This window comes from Chiloscyllium plagiosum, unplaced genomic scaffold, assembly GCF_037043375.1.
Source record: "Chiloscyllium plagiosum isolate Xiang-an unplaced genomic scaffold, Cpla_swu_hap1 HiC_scaffold_24, whole genome shotgun sequence".
NCBI lineage: Eukaryota > Metazoa > Chordata > Chondrichthyes > Orectolobiformes > Hemiscylliidae > Chiloscyllium > Chiloscyllium plagiosum.
Genome location: NW_028270162.1, coordinates 18,938,070 through 18,962,340, shown reverse-complemented (window position 1 = coordinate 18,962,340; position 24,271 = coordinate 18,938,070).

Below are 24,271 nucleotides of genomic sequence, written 5' to 3'. Positions count from 1 at the left end.
GTAGGCCACAGAGGGCACAGTGTAGGTCAAACTCCTACACATCTAAAGTTAAAAATAAAAATAATAACATCTATTTTTTGTAACCAGTAGAAGCTTGGAGGTTACCTTTAGCCATTTTCTTCCCATTCTCAGCAAGGATGGTAATTTTATTTTAAAGTATTAATGAAACACAATGTGAATAAGATATGGAGATGCTGGAGTTGGAAAAAATGGGCAAGTTCAAAAATCAAACAATACCAGGTTATAGTCCAACAGGTTTATTTGAAATTGTAAGCTTTCAGAGCTCAGCTCCTTCCTCAGGCATGCTGTATATCTAATAGTTGTGGCTAAGTGTTAAGAAAATAATAATCTCACTCTAAAATTTCACTTTGTTAATGTGTGTTAGATGAAGCTTTGCACCTCCTTGCTAGTTGCATGCAGTTTTTGTCCACATCATAGATTTAACTATATCTATCAAACACAATCATTTTAATTCCAATAATATTTTATGGTTATCATGTCTTTACTGTTGGGAGTAAGTGAGGACTGCAGTTGCTGGAGATCAGAGTCGAGAGTGTGGTCCTGGAAAAGCACAGCATGTCAGGCAGCATCCGAGGAGCAGAAGAATCGATATTTCAGGAGATGAAGGGCTGAGTGTTAGGTGCATTACTCAGGGGGTTACTGTTCAGATGGTCGGTGCGGACTTGTTGGGCCAAATGGCCTGTTTCCACACTGTAGGGCATCTAATCTTATGCACAAAACATCAATTCTCCTGCTCCTCAAATGCTGCCGGACCTGTTGTGCTTTTCCAACACCACATTCATGTCTTTACTGTTATAAGGGAAAGGAGGGAATTAAAACAAACTCTCAGCTGCTATCCTGATGTATTATTTTAAGGCTTCCTGTCTTCATTGTTATTTCTTGTCTTGCATTGAAACTAAAGGTAATCAAAGCTGAATATGGGGAAATGTCAGGAAAAAGAGCTATGGGAGACTGTAGCATTCTAATCTAAGCAGTGATTTATTTCCAAAAATATATGAAATTTGTAAAAAAATCCTTCAAAACACTTAAGCTTAAATATGAGTTTTCAATAAAATTCAACTTCTCTGTACACCAATCTTCACTCAATTACGATTGCAATAGCTTTAATGTTTACATTCTATATACCATATGAAGTATATAGCGCAAAGACAAGTGCAATCAACATAAAGTTCTCTACATACCATGTTTGAACATTGTGAATACATTTGATTCACAATGTTCATTCTTTATAAAGGTAAAGTCACACGTCTTACCAGACTATAAGGCCGCTCTCTCATTAGAAGGAGATGACTAGTGGTGGTTTAGCCTGAGGATCGCCATGCCTCAGGTGTGGGAAGGGGTTGAGAGTAAGAACCCTTCATGGTAACTTTAGCTAGTGCAGGAATTGAACCCACACTGTTGGTGTCACTCTGCATCACAAACCAATTGACCTAAACTGACCCCACTGACAAGTGCTACAATTTTCAACCCATGTATTGTAGCTGAAAAGCCTTAGAGAGCAGTCTTTCTGCATTGCGCCTATGGTGGTTGCCCGAGCGTTAGTGCATCCTTCAGCACATGATGCTGAACTTTGGAATGTGCTAGTCTGTAACACTCAGTTGGAGACAACACCTTACATTGAAAGACCAGCAAGCTTTGGTTAGACTAAAAAGCGTCTTTTATTGAATTGATGGTTTTTCAGTTGGTGTTTTCCTGTGTGGGTCCCTGAGAACAGCATACAGAGCACAAGAATCCTGCATCACAGAGCAACTAAGTATGAAATTCAACAAAAACCATTGATCTCTCTCCAGACCTTTGCAAAGGCACATTCCAGAAGGAGATTTGAAATGGTTTCTTCATGAGCTGTTTAGTTGAATTGATGGTATTCAGAATCTGCACTCAATTTGAATAGCATTTTCAATTCCTGCATGTTATGTGTATCATAATTTAAAAATCCAGCTGTGCAAAAGCATCACATCCAGGTGTCGTGACTATTTATCTCAATTACCTGGACATAATTTTTCTCAGATGTTAGCCTGTAAATTGAATCAATTCATACTGGGGTCATTTCCATTGGTGCCAAATACTTTCTAGGAACTTGGCTAAGTGAGTTTGCTCACTGAGGTCAAGATATTGCTGTAAGGCAGCTACAATATTTGATTGTGCATAGTATAGCAGATCAATGGGATCAGAACTATAATCTGAGGCTGAATGTATAGTCCTCCGCAAAGGACTTGGGTTCATACCCTTATGCCCCTACCTTAATGAATGGCAGGCTCACCATGATGTTGAACTGTTTTGCTGCCATCTCCGCGGTCACTTCTTTGGGCAGGAATCCCCTCCCTCCAATCCCGATGCTCCCTTCACCCGCCTCCAGTATTCACCCTCCACTTGGACCTCTGGACTCTTACCTGCCTTCAATCTCTTCATTGAAAACTATCAATGTGTCATTTCAATTTCTCTGCTCCTCTCACCCACTCAAACCTGTCCACTTCTGAAATTGCCGCACCTTGCTCTCTCGAATCCAATCCTAATTTTGTCACTAGACTCACCAACAAGGGTGGTGCCATTGTAGTCTGGCGCATTGATCTTTACCTTGCAGAGGCTCAACACCAACTCTCAGACTTTCTTTCCTATCCTCCCCCAACCATGACCCCACATCCAAACATCAAGCCATTTTTGCCAGGACTGTCACCAACCTCATTACCTCTGAAGACCTGTCCCATTGCCTCCAACCTTATAGTTTCCTAACCCTGAACAGCCCGCTTCTATCTCCTTCCCAAAATCCACAAACCAAACTGTCCCAGTAGCCCATCATATCAGCCTATTCCTACCCACTGCATTCATTTCCTTCTACCTTGACTCCATATTCTCTTCACTTGTCCAGACGTTGCCCACCTTCATCCGTGATTCCTCTGATGCACTCTGCCATATTGACAATTTCCAGTTCCCTGGCCCGAACTGCTTCCTTTTCACCATGGATCTATAATCTGTCTATACTTCCATTCCCAACCAGGATGGTCTGAGAGCTCTCAGCTTCTTCCTCGACCAGAGGCCTAACCAATCCCCAATTACCACCACTCTCCTCCGCTTGGCTGAACTTCACTGAGCAATTTCTCCTTTAACTTATCTCATTTCTGCCGAGACAAAGGAGTGGCTACGGGTACCCGCATGGGTACCAGTTATGCCTCCCTCTTTATGGGGTATGTGGAACAATCCTTGGTCCATTGATTCACTGGCTCCTTCCAGGACTCTTTGTTTTTCTGGTATATCCACGACTGTTTTGGCCAGGAGCATGAATTGAAAAATTTGTTCACCTTGCCTCCAATTTCTATCCCTCCATAACTTACACATGGTCCATCTCCTACACTTGCTTTCCTTGATCTCTCTATCGCCAAGCTTTCATTTTCTTGATCTCTCCATCTTCATTTTGGGGAATGGACTGTACACTGACATCCACTACAAAGCCACTGACTGCCACAGCTACCAGCTCTTCACACCCAATGTCCTGAAAGACTTCCATTCCATTCTCCCAGTTTCTTTGCTTACGTTGGGAGGATGACACCTTCCAGAACAGTGCTGCTGACCTGGCTTCCTTGTTCCATAACCATGGTTTCCTGCCCGTTGTGATTGACTAGGCCTTCAACCACATCCAACCTATCACCCGTGCTTCCACCCTTGTCTGTCCTCGGCAAGCTGCAATGCTCCATCGAATCACAGCGCAAACTGGAGAAACAACATCTCATCTTCAGACCAGGCATGTTACAACCTTCTGGACTTAATATTGAGTTCGGTACCTTCAGAGTGTGAACCCACTCCCATTTCTTCCCTTTCTTTTAGACAATAGACAATAGGTGCAGGAATAGGCCATTCAGCCCTTCGAGCCTGCACCGCCATTCAATATAATCATGGCTGATCATTCCTAATCAGTATCCTGTTCCTGCCTTATCTCCATAACCCTTGATTCCACTATCTTTGAGAGCTCTATCCAACTCCTTCTTAAATGAATCCAGAGTGTGGGCCTCCACTGCCCCCTGTGGCAGAGCATTCCACACAGCCACCACTCTCTGGGTGAAGAAGTTTCTCCTGAGCTCTGTCCTAAATGGTCTACCCCGTATTTTTAAGCTGTGTCCTCTGGTTCGGCACTCACCCATCAGTGGAAATATGTTTCCTACTGCCAGAGTGTCCAATCCTTTCATAATCTTATACGTCTCAATCAGATCCCCTCTCAATCTTCGAAACTCAAGGGTATACAAGCCCAATCGCTTCAGTCTTTCAGTGTAAGGTAATCCTGCCATTCCAGGAATTGACCTCATGAACCTACGCTGTACTCCCTCAATAGCCAGAATGTCTTTTCTCAAATTTGGAGACCAGAACTGCACACAGTACTCCAGGGCCCTGTACAGCTGCAGAAGCACTTCTTTGCTTCTATACTCAATTCCTCTTGTTATGAAGGCCAGCATGCTATTAGCCTTCTTGACTACCTGCTGTACCTACATGCTTGCCTTCATTGACTGGTGTACAAGAACACCCAGGTCTCTCTGTACTGCCCCTTTACATAAATTGATTCCATTGAGGTAGTAGTCTGCCTTCCTGTTCTTGCTACCAAAGTGGATAACCATACATTTATCCACATTAAACTGCATCTACCATGCATCTGCCCACTCACCTAACTTGTCCAGGTCACCCTGTAATCTCCTAACATCCTCATCACTTTTCACCCTGCCACCCAGCTTTGTATCATCAGCAAATTTGCCAATGTTATTGCTGATACCATCTTCTATATCATTAACATATATTGTAAAAAGCTGTGGTCCCAGCACGGATCCCTGCGGATCCCTGCGGTACTCCACTGGTCACTGCCTGCCATTCCGAAATGGAGCCGTTTATCACTACCCTTTGTTTCCTCATAGCCAACCAATTTTCAATCCAATCTAGTACTTTGCCCCCAATACCATGCACCCTAATTTTACTCACTAACCTCCTGTGTGTGACTTTATCAAAAGCTTTCTGAAAGTCCAGGTACACTACATCTACTGGATTTCCCTCATTCAACTTCATAGTTACAGCCTCAAAAAATTCAAGAAGATTAGTCAAGCATGATTTCCCCTTCATAAATCCATGCTGACTCTGTCCTATCCTGTTACTACTATCCAGATGTGCAGTAATTTCATCCTTTATAATAGACTCCAGCAACTTTCCCACCACTGAGGTCAGACTAACTGGTCTATAATTACCTGCTTTCTCTCGCCCACCTTTCTTAAAAAGTGGTATAACATTAGCCACCCTCCAATCCTCAGGAACCGACCCCGAATCTATTGAACTCTGGAAAATAATCACCAAATAATCATCCACGATTTCCCGAGCCACCTCCTTCAATACCCTGGGATGCAGACTATCAGGCCCCGGAGACTTATCAACATTCAGACCTAACAGCTTCTCCAACACCAAATCCTGGCAAATATAAATTCCCTTAAGTTCAGGTCCTTCAGCCACTGTTACCTCAGGGAGATTGCTTGTGTCTTCCCAAGTGAACACAGATCTGAAGTACCCATTTAATTCCTCTGCCATTTCTTTGTTCCTAGTAATATATTCCTCTGTTTCTGTCTTCAAGGGCCCAATTTTTGACCTAACCATTTTTTTGCCTTGCACATACCTAAAAAAGCTTTTACTATCCTCCTTAATATTCTTGGCCAGTTTACCTTCGTACCTCATTTTTCCTCTGCGTATTTCCTTCTTAGTAATCCTCTGTTGCTCTTTAAAAGCTTCCCAGTCCTCAGTTTTCCCACTTATCTTAGCTATGTTATACTTTTTCTCTTTTAACTTTATATGTTTCTTTACTTCCCTCGTCAGCCATGGCCGCCCATGCCTCCTCCTGGGATCTTTCTTCCTTTTAGGAATGAACTGATCCTGCAACTTCTGCATTATACACAGAAATATCCACCATTGTTCCTCCACGGTCATCCCTGCTAAGGTATTGCACCATTGAACTTTGGCCAGCTCCTCCCTCATAGCTCCATAATTCCCTTTATTCAACAGAAGTACTGTCGCTTTACTTATTGCATCCTTTGTCACCATATCCACTCTCCTCTCCCCCTACTCCAGTAAGACTATCTGTTCTTTCCAGTTTGGCAGTCAGACGCACCATTGTTCTGTCATTCTCACATTCTGATCTGCACTATCAACACCGTTTCTCCCCTAACACTTCACCCTCTACTATTGCATAAATGTTGTCCCCTTTTTGAAAGTTCTTATCTCCACTATTAAAATTTGCCTTACTCCAATGAAAAACTTGAACTCTTATGGAAGGCTTATCCTTTTTCATAATTGTTTAACATTGATAGAATCATTATCATTAGATCCAAAGTGTTCCCCCAGTATCAGTTCAGTCACCTTAAGAGTCATCTAGACTCGAAACGTTAGCTTGCTCTCTTTCCATGGATGCTGCTTGACCCACTGTGAGTTCCAGCATTTTTTGTTTTCAGTGTAATCTGATAAAACATAAAACATTGCATCAGTGTGAAATGAGACAAAACAAATTGCAGCTGCTGGAATCCAAAGTAGACAGGCAGGAAGCTGGAGGAACACAGCAAGCCAAGCAGCATCAGGAGGTTCAGAGTCCTGAAGAAGGATTACACTCGAAACGTAGATATCTGCACCTCCTGATGCTGCCTGGCTTGCTATGTTCTACCAGCCTCCTGCCTGTCTACTCTATTATTGAAATAGCATTTTTAAATTGACATCATTTCCTTCAAGAGGCAACAGCACACTGGATTAAACAGACTTGAGCATTTGAGCTTGTAAAGTGTGTCTTGGGCAATAGAAAAATTGGCAAGTCTTTTGGGCAATTGAAACAGTAAAAACAGGCTACTGAATCGCTTTTCAAACACTTCAGTGTGGTTTCAGAACTGGAAGATCTACAATTGACTTCTCAATCTGGCAGCCACAAATAAAACGCTATAAACAAAGCAGACTACTGTGTACTGGATTCATCGAACTTATCAACTAGGTGAGCAGAAGCTCGCAGGGAAAAAAAAACAGAAGTAGAAGAAACATGTTTACAGATGTGAGCATCACTGTCCAGGCCAGCATTTATTGCTTGTTTCTAGTTTCTCAGAGGACAATTAAGAATCAACTACATTGTTGTTGTCTGGAGTTAGATACCCGTCTGACAAGGTAAGGTCAACAGATTTCCTTCAGAGGAAATCCGAAGAAGGGCTCTCTTTCCATGGATGCTGCCTGACCCACTGTGAGTTCCAGCATTTTTTGTTTTCAGTATAATCTGATAAGGGGTAGTTTTAAATGGGACATAAAACATTGCATCAGTGTGAAATAAGACAAAAAAAAATTGCAGCTGCTGGAATCGAAAGTAGACAGCCCTTCCTGAAGAAGGGCTCATCCCGAAATGTTGATTCTCCTGCTCCTTGGATGCTGCCTGACCTGCTGCGCTTTTCCAGCAACACATTTTCAGCTCAGATTTCCTTCGGAAACCATTAATGAATTCCATTGGACCCATAGAGATGTACAGCATGGAAACAGACCCTTCGATCTAACTCGTCCATGCTCACCAGATATCCTAACTTAATCTATGCCCATTTGCCAGCACCTGGCCCATATCCCTCCAAACCCTTTCTATTCATGTACCCATCCAGATGCCTTTTAAATGTTGTAATTTTACCAGCCTCCACCACTTCCTCTGGTAGCTCTTTCTATACACGCACCACCCTTTGCGCGAAAAAGTTGCCCCTTAGGTCCTTTTAATTCTTTCAGCTGTTATCCTAAACCTATGCCTCTAGTTCTTGACTCCCCCAACCAAGGGTAAAGACCTTGTATATTTACCATATCCATGCCCCTCATGATTTTATAAACCTCTATAAGGTCAACCCTCAGCCTCCGACATTCCAGGAAAAACAGCCCCAGCCTATACAGCCTCTCCCTATAGCTCAAACTCTCAAATCCTGACAACATTCTTGTAAATCTTTTCTGAACCCTTTCGAGTTTCACAACATCCTTCCTATAGCAAGGAGACCAGAATTAGGCACAATATTCCAAAAGTGGCCTTACCAATACCCTTACCAATATAGGCGCAACCTGACCTCCCAACTCCTGTACTCAGTGCTCTGACCAATGAAGGAAAGCCTACTAAACACCTTCCTTGCAATGCTATCTACCTGAGACTCCAACGTCTCTTTGTTTAGCAACATTCCCCAGGAGCTTACCATTAAGTGTATAAATCTTGCTCTGATTTGCCTTTCCAAAATGCAGCACCTCACATTTATCTAAATTAAACTCCATCTGCCACTCCTCAGCCCATTGGCCCAACTGATCAAGATCCCATCGTACTCTCAGGTAACCTTCTTCCCTATCTAGTACACCTCCAATTTTGGTGTCATCTGCAAACTTGGATGTTCACATCCAAATAATTTATATAAATGATGAAACGCCGTGGACCCTACACCAATCCTTGTGGCACACCACTTGTCATAGGCCTCCAGTCTGAAAATCAACCCTCCATCACCATCCTCTGTCATCTAGCTTCGAGTCAGTTCTGTACCTACATGGCTAGTTTTCCCTGTATTCCATGTGATTAACCAGTCTACTATGAGGAACCGTGTTGAATGTCTTACTGAAGTCCAAATAGATCACATTCACCATTCTGCCCTCATCAATCCTGTTAGTTCTTCAGAAAACTAAATTCAGTTAAAGAGACATGATTTCCCATGCAAAAAGCCATATTGACTATCCTGAAGCAGTCCTTGCCTTTCCAGATACATGTAAATCCTGCCCCTGAGGACTCCCTCCAACAACTTGTCCACCACCGGTGTCAGACTCACTGGTCTACAGTTCCCTGGCTTTTCCTTACCACCTTTCTTAAATGGTAATACCACGTTAGCCAACCTCCAGTCTTCTGGCAGCTCATCTGTAGCTATCGATGATCCAAATATCTCAGTGAGGGACCCAGCAATCACTTCCCTACCTTCCCACAAAGTTCTAAGGTACACCTGGTCAGGTCCTGTGGATTTATCCATCTTTATGCGTTTTAAGACATCCAGCACCTCGTCCTCTGTAATATGGAAATTTTTCAAGATGTCACCATCTTTTTCTGCACATTCTGTATCTTCCATGTCCGTCTCCACAGTAAACACTGATGCAAAATACTTGTTTAGTATCTCCCCCATCTCCTGCGGTTCCACGCAAAGGCTGCCTTACTGATCTATGAGGGATCCTATTCTCTCCCTAGTTACCCTTTTGTCCTTAATGTATTTATAAAATCTGTTTGGATTCTCCTTAATCCTATTTGTCAAAGCTTTTATCGCATATCCTCTTTTTGTCCTCCTGATTTTCCTTTTAAATATACTCTTACTGCCTTTATACTTGTCTAAGGATTCACTCAGTCACTGCTGTCTATACTTGACATATGCTTCCTTACTTTTCTTGACCAAAACCTCAATTTCTCTTGTCATCCAGCATTCCCTACACCTACCAGCCTTGCCTTTTACTCTAACAGGAATATACTGTCTCTGGACTCTCATTGTCTCATTTTTGAAGGCTTCCCATTTTCCAGCCATCCCTTTACCTGTGAACATTTGCACCCAATCAACTTTTGAAAGTTCTTGCCTCACAGCGTCAAAATTGACCTTTCTCCAATTTACAACTTTAACTTTTAGATTTGTTCTCTTCATCCTTTTTGAAGTGCCGTTGTTTTGATTTTCTTTACCCAAAGTTCCAAAACTGCACAGTTTATAAAACAGAAAGTAGTGCTCCTGGAATTCAAGGAAGTCACCTCCAAACCCTAAAATAATTCATAAAAGGAGCAACTCCTACAGCTACAATTTTTTCCTGTCCTCCATCTTGAATTACATTAGTGAATCAGCTGTATTTTTATGAACATTGACAGCAGTTATATGTTTGTCATTTGGCTGGCTTTTTATTTCAGACTATTGCATTCAAATATCACTGTCAGACATGGTGGGATTTCAACCAATGTCCCAGAACATTAAGCTGAGACTTTAGATTACTTCTCCAGTGATATTACTACCACGCCATAACCTCCCAGCTAAGGCTCTCGATGTGACTGTCTCTTTTCATGATAAGATTTTGGAAAAGCTCAACTGTGACAGGGTAACATCAGAACACTTAGCTCCACAGTGGGATCAAACAAGGTTTGTCCTGGCACTGATACTTTGGCATATTTTTCCTTTTACTGTTGTCCTATTCCTTTATGTCATCCATAGAAGATGTCCTGCTTAGAGACAAAGATGCACCAAATCCTTAGAGCTGCTCTATGTTAACAATGCAATATCAAAAAGCACATTCAGCAGTAAATGAGAAGTTAACATTTCAAGTTCAGTATTCTGATGAAGGGTCACTGGACTTAAAGCATTAACTCTTTTTCTTCATAGATGCTGCCAAATGTACTGATTTTTTTTAGCACTTTTGTTTTTGTTTCAGATCTCCAGCATTCGCAGTTCTTTGTTTTATTTTAGGAGATAAGGCTGAACAGTTTCCACTTTCAGGTGTTGTTACTGATGTATCTCGGCATCTCTTGGCAGGATAATGTCGTCAACCTGGAGGTCCCAGACTTTGCTAATGCCACCAATATACACTACTTGTTAAGTCAATGTCTATGCCAGCTCCATCACATTAATTGGATAAATGTTGGCTGTATTCCTAAAGACCTTCTATACAGTGAAGTGATCACTGGGTCACAACTTCCTGGCATCCATACTTCTCCTACTAGGACGACTGCAAGTAAGATATAAAGATTACAGATATTGATGCAGACAACTGGGAGACAGTCACCGACACCCTCTGCAGGACGACTGTTTGAAAGGCATTGGAAAGTGGTCATGCCAGAGCAGGGCTATGAGCTGCATCATGCTATAATCGACAAGTGTTGAGCATTGCACAAACTACTGTTTTACAAAACAGAAAGCTGCCACTCCTTGCTTCACATTTATTCATTTTGTCTTGCTGACCAGGGGAATTTTACCTCATGGTTTCTCAACCTGGAGATTTTCTCAATTTGTGTGTGTTACAAACCCACCACTTAAATTTCCTTTGTTTAAACTGGGCAATATCTCTAATCAGTTGTTATTGCATCATCAGTTTCAAAGTCAAGGATTACAGCATGTTAAGCATAATGAATACTTCAGGTTGATAAAAGTGTTCAGTGAGTTTGTACCTTGTTAAAGGTGTACTCCTAAGAAAATTATATGACGAAAGCCCAACAAAGCAGTTCAAGTACAGCAAATGTTTTTTTGTGAATAATAAAAAAAACATTTTTTTTGTTATAGTTCCAGTAAAACGTTGAGGGGTAACTTTATGGAAGTTTATAAAATCACAAGGGTCATGAATGGGGTGAATAGCTAAGAACTTTTTTCCCAGGCTGTGGGAGTTCAAAACTAGAGGACGTAGGTTGAGGGTGAGAGGTGAAAGATTTAAAAAGGATCTGAGGAGCAAGTGTTTCACGTCGGGAGTGCTGCGTGTATGGCATGAACTGCCACAGGAGGTGGTAGAGGCAGGTACAGTCACCCACAACATTTAAAAAGCATCTGGATGGGTACATGAATAGGAAAGGTTTAGAGAGATATGGACCAGATGCTGGCAAATAGGACTAGATCAGTTTAGGACATCTGGTCGTTGTGGATGAATTGGACCAAAGAGTCAGTTTCCATGCTATTCAACTCTATGACTAAATGCAGCCAGTGGCTGAGAGTTTGCTACAACGCAATGATTCAGTTGGTTGAGGTTGCAAACTTTGACAATGAAATTCTATAAAAGTTAATTATGGAATAATTTTGGAATAATTTTTAAACATCACAACTGAAGTTACTGTGACTTTGTATAACAAAGTACTGTGATTATTTAAGACCAATGTTCACAATTGTGTAAATGACTGTTTTTAGTATTCAAGGGATCAGATTATCAATCTCCTGTTTAATCCTGTTGTTAATTTATAATATAAAAACCACACTCACTGTATGGGAATGGGAAAGGATGGGAAGGAATAAAATTTTATTACAGGTATGAAATGCACCTCTTCTCTCTTCTGGGCCACATCTCATTATTCAAACAGAATGATGGGGGAAGGGAGAGACAATGAAACATGTGGAAAATCTGACCTATGTGACTGGGGGATGGGGTGGGACAGATCAGCAATGATTGTGTACAGATGCCTCCTGGAAAGCATGACTTTATTTAGGTATAGAGGATGTTTTCAGTACCCCCAGTGTGAGAGGACCTGTCTTCCCTGCTGTATTAGTTGACAAACAGATGAGTGTTTATTACTATTTCAGGAACTGTGTTTTGAAGTCTCATGCTGTGACAGTTAGTCCTTAAATTGACAACCAGTACAGGTGGGAAATGCATTGCCTAGCTCTTTTCAGTCAAAAAGAGACATGTTATGTAAATTAACTAGTCAATATTCAGCTTGGTTATGGACATGCTAGGACTTTGACAGGAACCCAGTGGCATAGTGGTTAGCACTTCTGTCTCATAGCGTTTGGGACCCGGGCTTGATTCCAGCAGTGAGTGAATGACTTGTGGAATTTGTACATTCTCCCCATGTCTGTGTAGATTTCCACTGGGTGCTCCAGTTTCCTCCCACAGTCTAAAGATGTGCAGGTTAGGTGGATTGGACATGCTAAATTTCCCCATAGTGTCCAGTGATGTGCAGGCTAGGTGCATTAACCATGGTAAATGCAGGATTACAGGGATAGATGGGGGGATGAATCTGGATGGGATGCTCTTCAGATGGTTGGTGCAGACATGATGGGCCGAATGGACTCTATCTGCACTGATGGGATTTTATGATTCTCTGAATGGTAATTATTTTTTCTCTCAAACAAGAGAATTTTCTTTAATAAGGTTCTGATTACTGTGCTGCAATTCTACTGGACCAGTCGCTTTGCCGTTATTCACGTTTAAACCTTAGTAGCAAATATGAGAAGGCAGTTCTATTGGGAAGGGAAAGTTGCATTGCATTAAATAATCTTTTCCTTAATCTTTTATACTTTCTTGCATACTTTTAGCAAGTCAGGTTGATAGGACTCAGAAATACCCTACTCTCCTCCTCTTAATATCTTGAAACCTCTAATCAAGCCACTCCCTACTTTATAAGTTACAGAATTATAGAGATGTGCAGCATGGAAACAGACCTTTCGGTCCAACTCATCCATGCCGACCTGATATCCTAAATTAAGCCAGTCCCAAATGCCAGGATTTGGCCCATAACCCTCTAAACTTTTCCTATTCATATATTCATCCACATGCCTTTAAAATATTCTAATTGTACCAGCCTCCAGCACTTCCTCTGGCAACTCATTCTGAAGACGCACCACCCCACGTGAAAAGGTTGCCTCTTAGGTCCCTTCTAAATCTTTCCTCTCTCACCTTAAACCTATGCCCTCTAGTTTTGGACTCGACCTCCCCAAGGAAATGATCTTGTCTATTTACCCTATCTATGCCCCTCATGATTTTATAAACCAGTGTAAGATCACCCTTCAGCCTCTGACACTCCATGGAAAATAACCCCAGCCTATTCAGCCTCTCTCTATAGATCAAACCCTCCAACCCTGGCAACATACTCATAAATCTTTTCTGAACCCATTTAAGTTTTACAACATCCTTCTTATAGCAGGGAGACCAGAATTGCACACAATATTTGAAAAGTGACGTAACCCATGTCCTGTACAGCTGTAACATGGCCTACCAACTCCCATACTCAAATGCATTAACTAATAAAGGTAACCATACCAAATGCCTTCCTCACCACCCTGTCTACCTGAGACTCCACTTTCAAGGAACTATGAACCTGCAGTCCAACAACACTCCCCAGGACCTTATTATTAAGTGTATAAGTCCTGCCTTGATTTGTCTTTCCAAAATGCAGCACCTCATATTTATCTAAATTAAACTCTATCTACCATTCCTTGGCCCATCTGATCAAGATCCTATTGTACTCTGATGTAACCTTCTTTCCTGTCAACAACACCTCCAATTTTGGTATCATCTGCATACTTATTAACCGTATCTCCTATGTTCATATCCAAATAATTTATATAAATGACAAAAAGAAGTGGACCAGCACTGATCTTGGTGGCCTCCAGCCTGAAAAACAACCCTCCATTACAACCCTCTGTTTCTTACCTTCGAGCTAGTTGTATAACCAAATGGCTAGTTCTCCCTGTATTCCATGTGATCTAACCTTGCTAACCAGTCTACCAGGAGGAATCTTGTTGAATGCCTTACTGAAGTCCATATAGTTCACGTTCATTGCTCTGTCCTCATCAATCCTGTTTGTAACTTCTTCAAAAAACTCACTTAAGTTATAGAGACACCATTTCCCATGCACAAAGCCATATTGACTATCCGGAAGCAGTCCTTGCCTTTCCAGATACATGTAAATCCTGTCCCTCAGGATTCTCTCCAACAACCGATGTCAGGCTCACTGATGTTTAGCTCCCTGGCTTTTCTTTAACACCTTTCTTAAATAGTGGCACTAAATTAGCCAACCTCCAGTCTTCCAGCAGCTCACCTGTGGCTATTGATGATCCAAATATATCAGCGAGGGACCCAGCAATCACTTCCCTACCTTCCTAAAGAGCTCTAGGGTACACCTGACTAGGTCTTGGGGATTTATCCACCTCTATGTATTTTAAGACGTGCAGCACCTCCTCCTCTGTTATATGGACATTTTCAAGATGACCAGCATCATTGGAAATAATGACATAGGAAGAGAAAAGGATGAGATTCTAAGGAAAGAATGTAGGAAATTAGGCAGGAAATTAAAGAGGAGGTCCTTGAGGGTAGTTATATATGGATTACTCCTGGTGCCATGACCTATTGAGGGTAGGAATAGGAGGATAGATCAGATGAATGTGTGGCTGAGGAACTGGTGGAGGGGAGAGGGATTCACATTTTTGGATCATTGGAATCTCTTCTGGGGTAATGTGACCTGTATAAGAATGACGGATTGCACCTGAATTGGAAGGGGACTAATGTACTGGCAGGAAGATTTCCTTGAGTTGCTTAGGAGAATTTAAACTCATAAGAGCAGAGCAGGACGTGGAGATGGTGAGGAAACAGATTAGTCTGAGACTGGTACTATTGAGAAAAGGGGTAAGTCAAACAGTCATGGCAGGCAGGAACAAAGCAGAGAACAAGGTAGAACTGACAACTTAAACTGCATTTATTTCAATGCAAGAAGCCTAACAGGTAAGGCAGATGAACTCTGGGCATGGTTGGGAACATGGCACTAGGATATCATAGCAATTACAGAGATGTGGTTCAGGGATGGACAGGATTGGCAGCTCAATGTTCCAGGGTATAGATACTATAGGAACAATAGAAAGGGGTGGACAAGAGAGGACGAGGAGCGGTGCTTTTGATTAGCAATAACACTACAGCTGTGCTTAGGGAGGATATTCCTGCGGATATGTCCAGAGAAGTTATTTAGGGTCGAACTGAGAAAAAAGAAAGGGATGAATGCCTTCTTGGGATTGTACTATAGTCAGCAGGAAATTGAGAAACAAGAAGGCACGTTGGCTCAGTGGTTAGCACTGCTGCCTCACAGTGCCAGGGACCTGGGTTCAATTCCAGCCTCCGGCAACTGTCTGTGTGGAGTTTGCACATTCTCCTTGTGTCTACGTGGGTTTCCTCCGGGTGCTCCGGTTTCCTCCCACAGTCCAAAGATGTGCAGGTTAGGTGAATTGGCCACGCTAAATTGCCTGTAATGTTAGGTGTATTAGTCAGGGGTAAATATAGGGGGGGTGGGTTTCTCTTTGGAGGGTTGGTGTGGACTTGTTGGGCCGAAGGGCCTGTTTCCACATTGTAGGGAATCTAAATTTGTAAAGAAATCTCAATAATTTGTAAGAATAATAGGGTGGTTCTGGTTGGGGATTTTAACTTTCCAAACATAAACTGGGACTGGCATAGTGTTAAGGGCTTTGATAGAGAGGAATTCATTAAGCATGCATAAGAAAATATTCAGATTCAGCATGTAGACGTACCTACAATAGAAGGTGCAAAACTTGTCCTACTCTTGGGAAACAAGGCAGGGCGGGTGACTGAGATGTCAGTGGGGGAGCACTTTGGGGCCAGTGACCCTAATTCTATTAGTTTTAAAAAAGTGATGGAAAAGGATAGACAGGATCTAATGGCTAGGTGAAGGTGAGTACTGCAGATGCTGGAGATTAGAGTCAAGAGTGTGATGCTGGAAGAGCACAGCAGGTCAGGCGGCATCTGAGGAGCAGGAAAATCAGTTAAAAATCTAAATTAGAGGAAGGCCAATTTTGACAGTATTAGACAAGAATGTTCAAAAGTTGATTGAGGGCAGATGTTTGCAGGTAAAGGACAGTTGGAAAATGGGAAGTCGTCAAAATGAGATAACAAGAGTCCAGTGACAGTATGTTCCTATTAGGGTGAAGGGTAAGGCAGATAGGTGCAGGGAATGCTGAATGACTAGAGAAATTGAGGCTTTGGTCAAGAAAAAGAAGGAAGCATATGTCAGGGATAGACAGCAGAGATCAAGTGAATCCATAGAAGAGTATAAAAGCAGTAGGAGTATACTGAAGAGCGAAATTAAGAGGGAAAAGAGGGAATATGAGATAGCTTTGGCAAATAGGGTTAAGGAGAATCCAAAGGGATTCTAAAAATACATTGAGGATAAAAGGGTAACTAGGGAGAGAATAGGACCCTTAAAGATCAGCAATGCTAATTATGTGTAGAACTGCAGGAGATGGGGTAGATACTGAATGAGTATTTCACATCAATATTTATTGTGGAGAGGATATGGAAGATATAGAATGTGGGGAAATAAATAACGACATCTTGAAAAATGTCCAAATGTCCAAGGGGTTGGGAGGTCATGTTGTGGTTGTACAGAAAATTGGTTAGGTTACTTTTGGAATACTGTGTGCAATTCTGGTCTCCCTGCTAGAGGTAGGATATTGTGAAACTTGAAAGGATTCAGAAAAGATTTATAAGGATGTTGCCAGGGTTGGAGTGTTTGAGCTATAGGGAGAGGATGAACAGGCTGGAACTATTTTTTCTGGAACATCAGAGGCTGAGGGGTGACTTTGTAAAGGTTTATAAAATCATGAGGGGCAACATTGTGGAAGTTTATAAAATTATGAGGGGTATGAATAGGGTAAATGGGGTAAATAGACAAAGTCTTTTCCCCAGGATGGGGGAGTCCAAATCTAGAGGGCATGGGTTTAATGTGAGAGGGGAAAAAATTAAAAGGGATCTATGGGGCAACTTATTCATAGAGAGGGTGGTGTGTGTCTGATAAAGCTGCCTGAAGAAGTGGTGGAGGATGGTACAATTAGAACATTTCCAAGAAATCTGGATGGGTATATGAATAAGAAGGGCTTAGAGGGATGTGGGCCAAATCTTGGCAAATGGGACTAGATTAATTTAGGATAAGTATATATAGTAGCTCACTGAGCTTGAAGGTTTGTTTTCAGATGTTTCATCACCATACTAGGCAACATCATCAGTGAGAGTCTCCAGTGAAGCACTGGTGGCTCTCACTGATGATGTTATCTAGTATGGTGACAAAATGTCTGAAAAACAAATGTTCAAGCTCAGTGAGCTAACTTACATATTTATCATCGACCTGAGCTACAAATCTTCTCAACAATTGCTATTAATTTAGGATATCTGGCCGGCACTGACGAATTGGATTGAAAGGTGTGTTTCCGTGCTGTACATCTCTATGATTCTATGACTTCCAATGTTACCATGCAAAAACAAAACTGAAAGTGATGGTATATCAAATAAGGTCTGACAAAGCCTTGCTCAAGAGCAGTTTGGTACTTTTCACTTCTATGTATAAGCCCTGGATTTTTTAAAAAATTCATTCATGGATGAGGGCATCACTTATTTAAATCCAGATCCCCAGAACAGTCTTTAAATGAACAGTTTAACGATAATACCACTAGGTCATCACCTCCCCTTATAATTTAACTTAACTTTAATGGTTTTTCAATAACTTTGCAACACTGGTCATGAACCTTTAGAGATTTGTATAGCATACCACAAAAGTTTTAATTCTGCTGAACAGCCATGAGTGCACAATTCTGCGCAGTAATTTGGGGATTTTATTCGGCTGCATGGGTCTACTTTTCATGGGCTAAATCTGCCCATAGATGCTCAGAGGACCTATTTCCTAGAATGTTTAACTTTTGACTAAGTATGCTATATTGAGTAAGCTACTGAAACAGACAGACCAGGAAGATTCACTCAATGCTGCTTGAGTCCGCTGACACAAGGAATGTTAGTTTGTTTAGATGTTTTGTGGGAGGAAGGAACTAAGATCAACATAAGATTTCAGCGAAGGTACTAGACAATTACAGAATACAAACCAGCAACCTTCAAAGAAAAAGAGGAGATATTTAAGATGACAGGAAAGAAAGAACCCATTTCATCCTTTGACAGTTGTGAATTGGCTCTGCACTCTTCTCTAATTGGCTTTGAGAGATTGAACAAAAAAACTACCCTGCCCCCACTCATTGTGACATTCCTGTTTAAAGTGCACAGGCCATTCAAAACATCTTCCTGGACACTAAAGCATTGGTAATGAGCTGTAATTAGTGATGAGAATTCTTCTCATTTGTAACACATTAACATGTAGTGACAAGTTTACTGTTGACAAGTTTACCTATAAAATTTGATGATTTAGCAATTTAGTGAATGGAGTCATGATTTAGTCAATATTTGGTGATTATGTTGTAAATATTAATAAATTCCTTGCCTTTAGAACAAAACTTACCAGATTAGACAATTTTCTGATTCGTATATAATGATCCCAATGCCTCAGATTTAGAATTTTAACCTTCTCTTCATACTCCATGACCTTACTGTGTCCCTATCTTCATAATCTTATTTCTTCCAATTCCAGCCTCTAGTGCTTCTGATTTCTTTCACTCCATGATTGGTTGTTATACCTTCAGTTCAAGCCCCATGTTCTGGAATTCTCTTTCCAATTCTTTTTACCTTTCCCACCTAATGTATCTTCCAATTACATCCCCTAATATCATCAGTTTCTTTGACTCTGGTTTGTTTATGTGATGACCTTGCCTTTTGTATGTTTTCATCTGAAAGAAGTGCAATATAATTATAAGTTGCTGTGTTGTCAATGACATTACAGAAAGTTCTTAAATTATACTCAGTGTCTTCTTTGATCATCTGGGTTAGACTGGAAGCATAATAGGCCTTGAAACCATGCAAAATCAATTACAACATATCAAGCTATCCACTGACTGCTAAAAAAAAAGGATCCCCAAAGGATGCATGTGAACATTCTCAGCCCAAATGATGTTAAGGTCAGAACCAGCACATTCCCCAAAGGTTGCTGGAATTGGCACTCACCCGTCAGCTCCTTGTCACTACAACTGGCTCCTGTCAATAACAATAACCTGCTGATTAAACACCAACTTCAAAAGATTCTAGCCACATTGAAAGTTTCCCATCACCCAGTGTTGCCAGCTTCTCTGCATCCATAAACCATCTGCTCAGGAATCCTGTCCCCAAACGGCCCTTTACGACCTTCTTTGTAAGCAGTCTTCAAAAGTTGATGATGTGCACATAATGGAACCCAGGGCAAAAAAAAAGCTCTTTAAATCAAAGGAAGTAATAAGGAGCTTGCTCCCGACTGGTCGCCACAGTTGATATCGCATGTTTTAGTATCAGTACCCCTCATTTTTAATCCGGAGCAAACTTAATAAGTAACGGCCTGTTTACATTCCAAATTTTACACTGGACATGGGAAGTAAATAAGAATCGTGTTGTCAAGCAACAAATTGCCTGTGTCCAATGTATTATTTCCAGCCTTTTAAATCTAAACTGACGTCAATTTAAAGTGATATCTATCCCAAGTCAGATTGCTGTTTCTTTCAATTTAATTCTGCAATAATTGGAACACTGTCATGAATCACCAGAACTTATTTTATAAAAGGTGCTGCGAACCTTGAAATACAAAAACAGGTAGTGTTGGAGAAATTCAATAGTCCTGATGAAAGGTCCTGACCGTTGACTCCCCTGCTCCTCAGAAATGCTTGACCTGTTGTGCTTTTTACAACTCCACACTATCAACACTGACTTTCCAGCATTTGCAGTCTTCATTAGCTCCAAGAAGTTCAACAGGCCTGGCACCATCTTTGGGAAACCAAAGAGTTAACACAACATGTGGGTACAGAACTGGCTGGAAGGTAGAGGAGGGTGATGGTGGAGGGTTACTTTTCAGACTGGAGGCCTGTGACCAGTGGTGTGCCACAAGAATAGGTGCTAGGTCTACTGCTTTTTGTCATTTATATAAATGATTTGTGTGTGAACATAGGAAACATGGTTAGTAAGTTTGCAGATGACACCAAAATTAGAGGTGTAGTGGACAGTGAAGAAGGTTACCTCAGAGTACAACGGGATTTTGATCAGATATAGATGGGCCAATGAGCTGAGGAGTGGCAGATGAAGTTTCGTTTCAATAAATGTGAGGTGCTGCATTTTGGAATGGCAAATCAGGGCAGGACTTATACACTTAATGGTAAGGTCCTAGGGAGTGTTGCTAAATAAAGAGACATTGGAGTGCAGGCTCATAGATCCTTGAAAGAGGAGTCTCAGGTAGATAGGATAGTGAAGAGGGCATTTAGTATGCTTTCCTTTATTGGTCAGTGCATTGAATCTAGGAGTTGAGAGGTCAGCTGTAGAGGACATTGGTTAGGCCACTTTTGGAACATTGTATTCAATTCTGGTCTCCCTGCTAAGAAGATTGTTGTGAAACCTGAAAGGATTCAGAAAAGATTTACAAGGATGTTGCCGAGGCTGGAGGATTTGAGCTATAGGGAAAGACTGAATAGGCTGGGGCTGTTTTCCCTGGAGCATCTGAGGCTGAAGGGTGAGGGGCATAGATAGGGTAAATAGACAAGGTCTTTTCCTTGAGTTGGGAGAGTCCAGAACTAGAGGGCACACGTTTTGGGTGAGAGGGAAAGATTTAAAAGGACCTAAGGGGCAATCTTTTGAGGCAAAGGATGGTACGTGTATGGAATGAGCTGCCAGAGGAAGTGGAGGCTGATACAATTGCAACATTTAAAAGGCATCTGGATGGGTATATGAATAGGAAGGGTTTAGAGGGATATGGGCCAAGAGCTGGCAAATGGGACTAGATTAATTTAGGATATGTGGTTGACATGGGACGAGTTGGACCGAAGGGTCTGTTTCCGTGCTGTACACCTCTATGATTCTATGACTGTAACAGGACTTCTTCTGAACTATTATTCATTTTAAGTGGTGAGTAAACTTCATTTTTAAAATGATGAAGAGACGTGTTTTTCTGACAGAAATAAATGAGCAAAAAATAGAAAACTACACTTTGGCAATGTATAAAATCTCTGGAGAAATGTTTAAGTAATTAAAAAGCGTTTGAAAATCCGCCTGGAGACAACAGAGGAAGCAGCTTGCTGCCTATCTTCCTTTAATAAGCTTTGCTTTTCTCTCACAACATCTACTTTTGATGATCTGCGATGGATATTTTATGTATAGGAAATGACCTTAAGGTCTAGGTAAGGTATAATCAGAAAAACACAGTAACCGGTTAACCACTGGAGTGCTGGATTAGCTTCAATCTATCAGCACAGGCTGCAGAGGATAAATCATTGAGAGAAAGAACATAGGTAAATTGACTGGTGAAAGGTTTTGGTTTCATGGAACAAAAAACCTCATGGAAACAAATAAAGAAACTAAGTCTTATCACCAGAAGGAAGAATTCTCAGTTTTAGGAGTCTGCCAAAAAACATTCCATGTATTTTCATAACACTTTTTGTACGTAGTCCAGGGATGCTTCACTGAGGCATTTTGAAAAAACGTGGTCCCACACATTGCCAGGCAAGGAGGTTAGAGGAGGTGGCCAAATGCAAGATCAAAAAGTTAGTTTTAATGAGGAAAGTGAAGTGGAAAAGTAAATGGGGCAATTGAAGGCCATCAATCAATGAACAAGTAAAATCAAAGGTTTTCTAGAGGTCAGAACTAGAAGTGCTCCGATATCTGTCAGATTAGAGGAAGTTACAAAGATAGTGAGGGGCCAGGCTTTGGAGGGAGTTGAGAAAGAAAATTATAAAATCTAGATTTTTGACTGGAGCCAATATAGGTCAACAAGCTTAAGGATGATGGGATTTGGTGCATTTATGACCCAGCTGTAGAGTTGGATGATCCCAAGTATGTAGAATGTTGGAGGTGGATAGGAGTTGAAGTGCAGAGCAAAGGTATGAATGAGGCTTTCAGCAGCAGAGAGATGTTGGATATTGTTTTGTGTGTGGAAGTAGCCAGACCTTGTGACAGTGCTGGTAGACAGTTAATGGATCATTTCCAGGTCACAATTACAGGTTGCTAATAGTCTGGTTCAGAATCACACAATTGCCAGGGAGGGTGGATAGAGTCAGGACAAGAGAGTGGAATTTGTGGTAAGTGTCAAAGCAATTGCTTAATTGCTCCCCATCATTTAATTGGCAGAAATCTCTACTCATCTAATGCTGGACATCAGATAAGCAGTTCGATAATTTACACAATGGCAGGATCAAGAGAGATGGTGATGAGGTAGCGCTGGCAGTGAGTAGGTGCAAAATATGAAGGTGCCAGAAATAGCCCCTTGGAGGAAACCAAAGGAATTGTATAGGTATGGGTAAAGAAGCCATTGGTGATTGACTATGATAAGGTAGATAAGAATGAAAACCAGAGGAATGCAGTTCCACATAGTTACAGTTACACAAAATGTATGTATATTTGGTGAGATTTTGGATCAAAGACCAGGACTGATCTAAGCATGAATTCTGTGAAAGATGCATTGGTGTTTGGAAAATGACAGCCAATTAAAGAATTTGGTGAAGTAAGTACCAACATGCTAATTATCCTGCTGGAATGATCTCAGACCAGTCACTTAAGCCAACCTTTGATCATGTTGTTCTCTGGTGGGATCACATGGCAGTGCACCTCACTGTCATATTGGAAGAATCCTTGTACTGCAAACACAGAAATTGCTAGTGACCTTTCAGTAAGTAATTTATTTGCTATCCATTACTGGCCCAATTCTTCCAACCTTTAATATCCTTACCCCCTCCCCACCATTTTCTCTTGCCTATAGAAGGCTCCACAAATAATGGTTTATTACTCAAGTAACTTTTCCTCACGTGAACCTAAATGCTGAGTGACACTGGGTTATTGATATCCAGTATATTTGCCTGTGAACGTATTTTTAGCCCATATTTATGGACATGCGTTTTCCAGCAGGGAACATGAGGCAGAAATCAGGACCCTAAACCCAGATTGACTTCCTCTTCATTTTAAAGCCTATATACAGGGACAAACTGTAACTCCTGAATCAATGAGAGCTAGAAATTTGTTGATACCAATGTCTGTTTTGCTGGTATTAAGTGGGTGACAAATATTCAAAATGGTAGTTAGCACAACTCAATCTCAGAAGTGTACTTTGAATCATTTTGGTAAAGATTGAACTTTAGGAAATTCGATCTCAATTTGAAAAGTGCCACTTTGCATATGTAAACAGGTAGTCTATTGCCTATTTCTGGACCTCCCATAAACAACCTACTGCATTTAGAAGAAAAACAGATCTACATGCAACCTAACTACTTTTTATTTATTGGCTCTTGGGACATGAGCTTCTCTGACAAGGCCAGCATTTAATACCTATCCCTAGTTAATACCTATCCCTGGCCAATAATATAAAGGAGGATAGTAAAAGTTTTTTTTAGGTATGTGAAAGGCAAAAAAATGGTTAAGACTAAAATTGGGCCCTTGAAGACAGAAACAGGGGAATATATTATGGGGAACAAAGAAATGGCAGAAGAATTGAATTGGTACTTCAGATCTGTGTTCACTGGGGAAGACACAAGCACTCTCCCAGAGATAGCAGTGGCTGAAGGACCTGAACTGAAGGGAATTTATATTTGCCAGGAATTGGTGTTGGAGAGACTGTTAGGTCTGAAGGTTGATAAGTCCCCGGGGCCTGATGGTCTACATCCCAGGGTACTGAAGGAGGTGGCTCTAGAAATCGTGGATGCGTTGGTGATTATTTTCCAGAGTTCGATAGATTCGGGATCAGTTCCTGCAGATTGGAGGGTGGATAATGTTATACCACTTTTTAAGAAAGGTAGGAGAGAGAAAGCAGGAAATTATAGATCAGTTAGTCTGACCTCAGTGGTGGGAAAGATGCTGGAGTCAAGGATGAAATTACGACACATCTGGATAGCAGTAACAT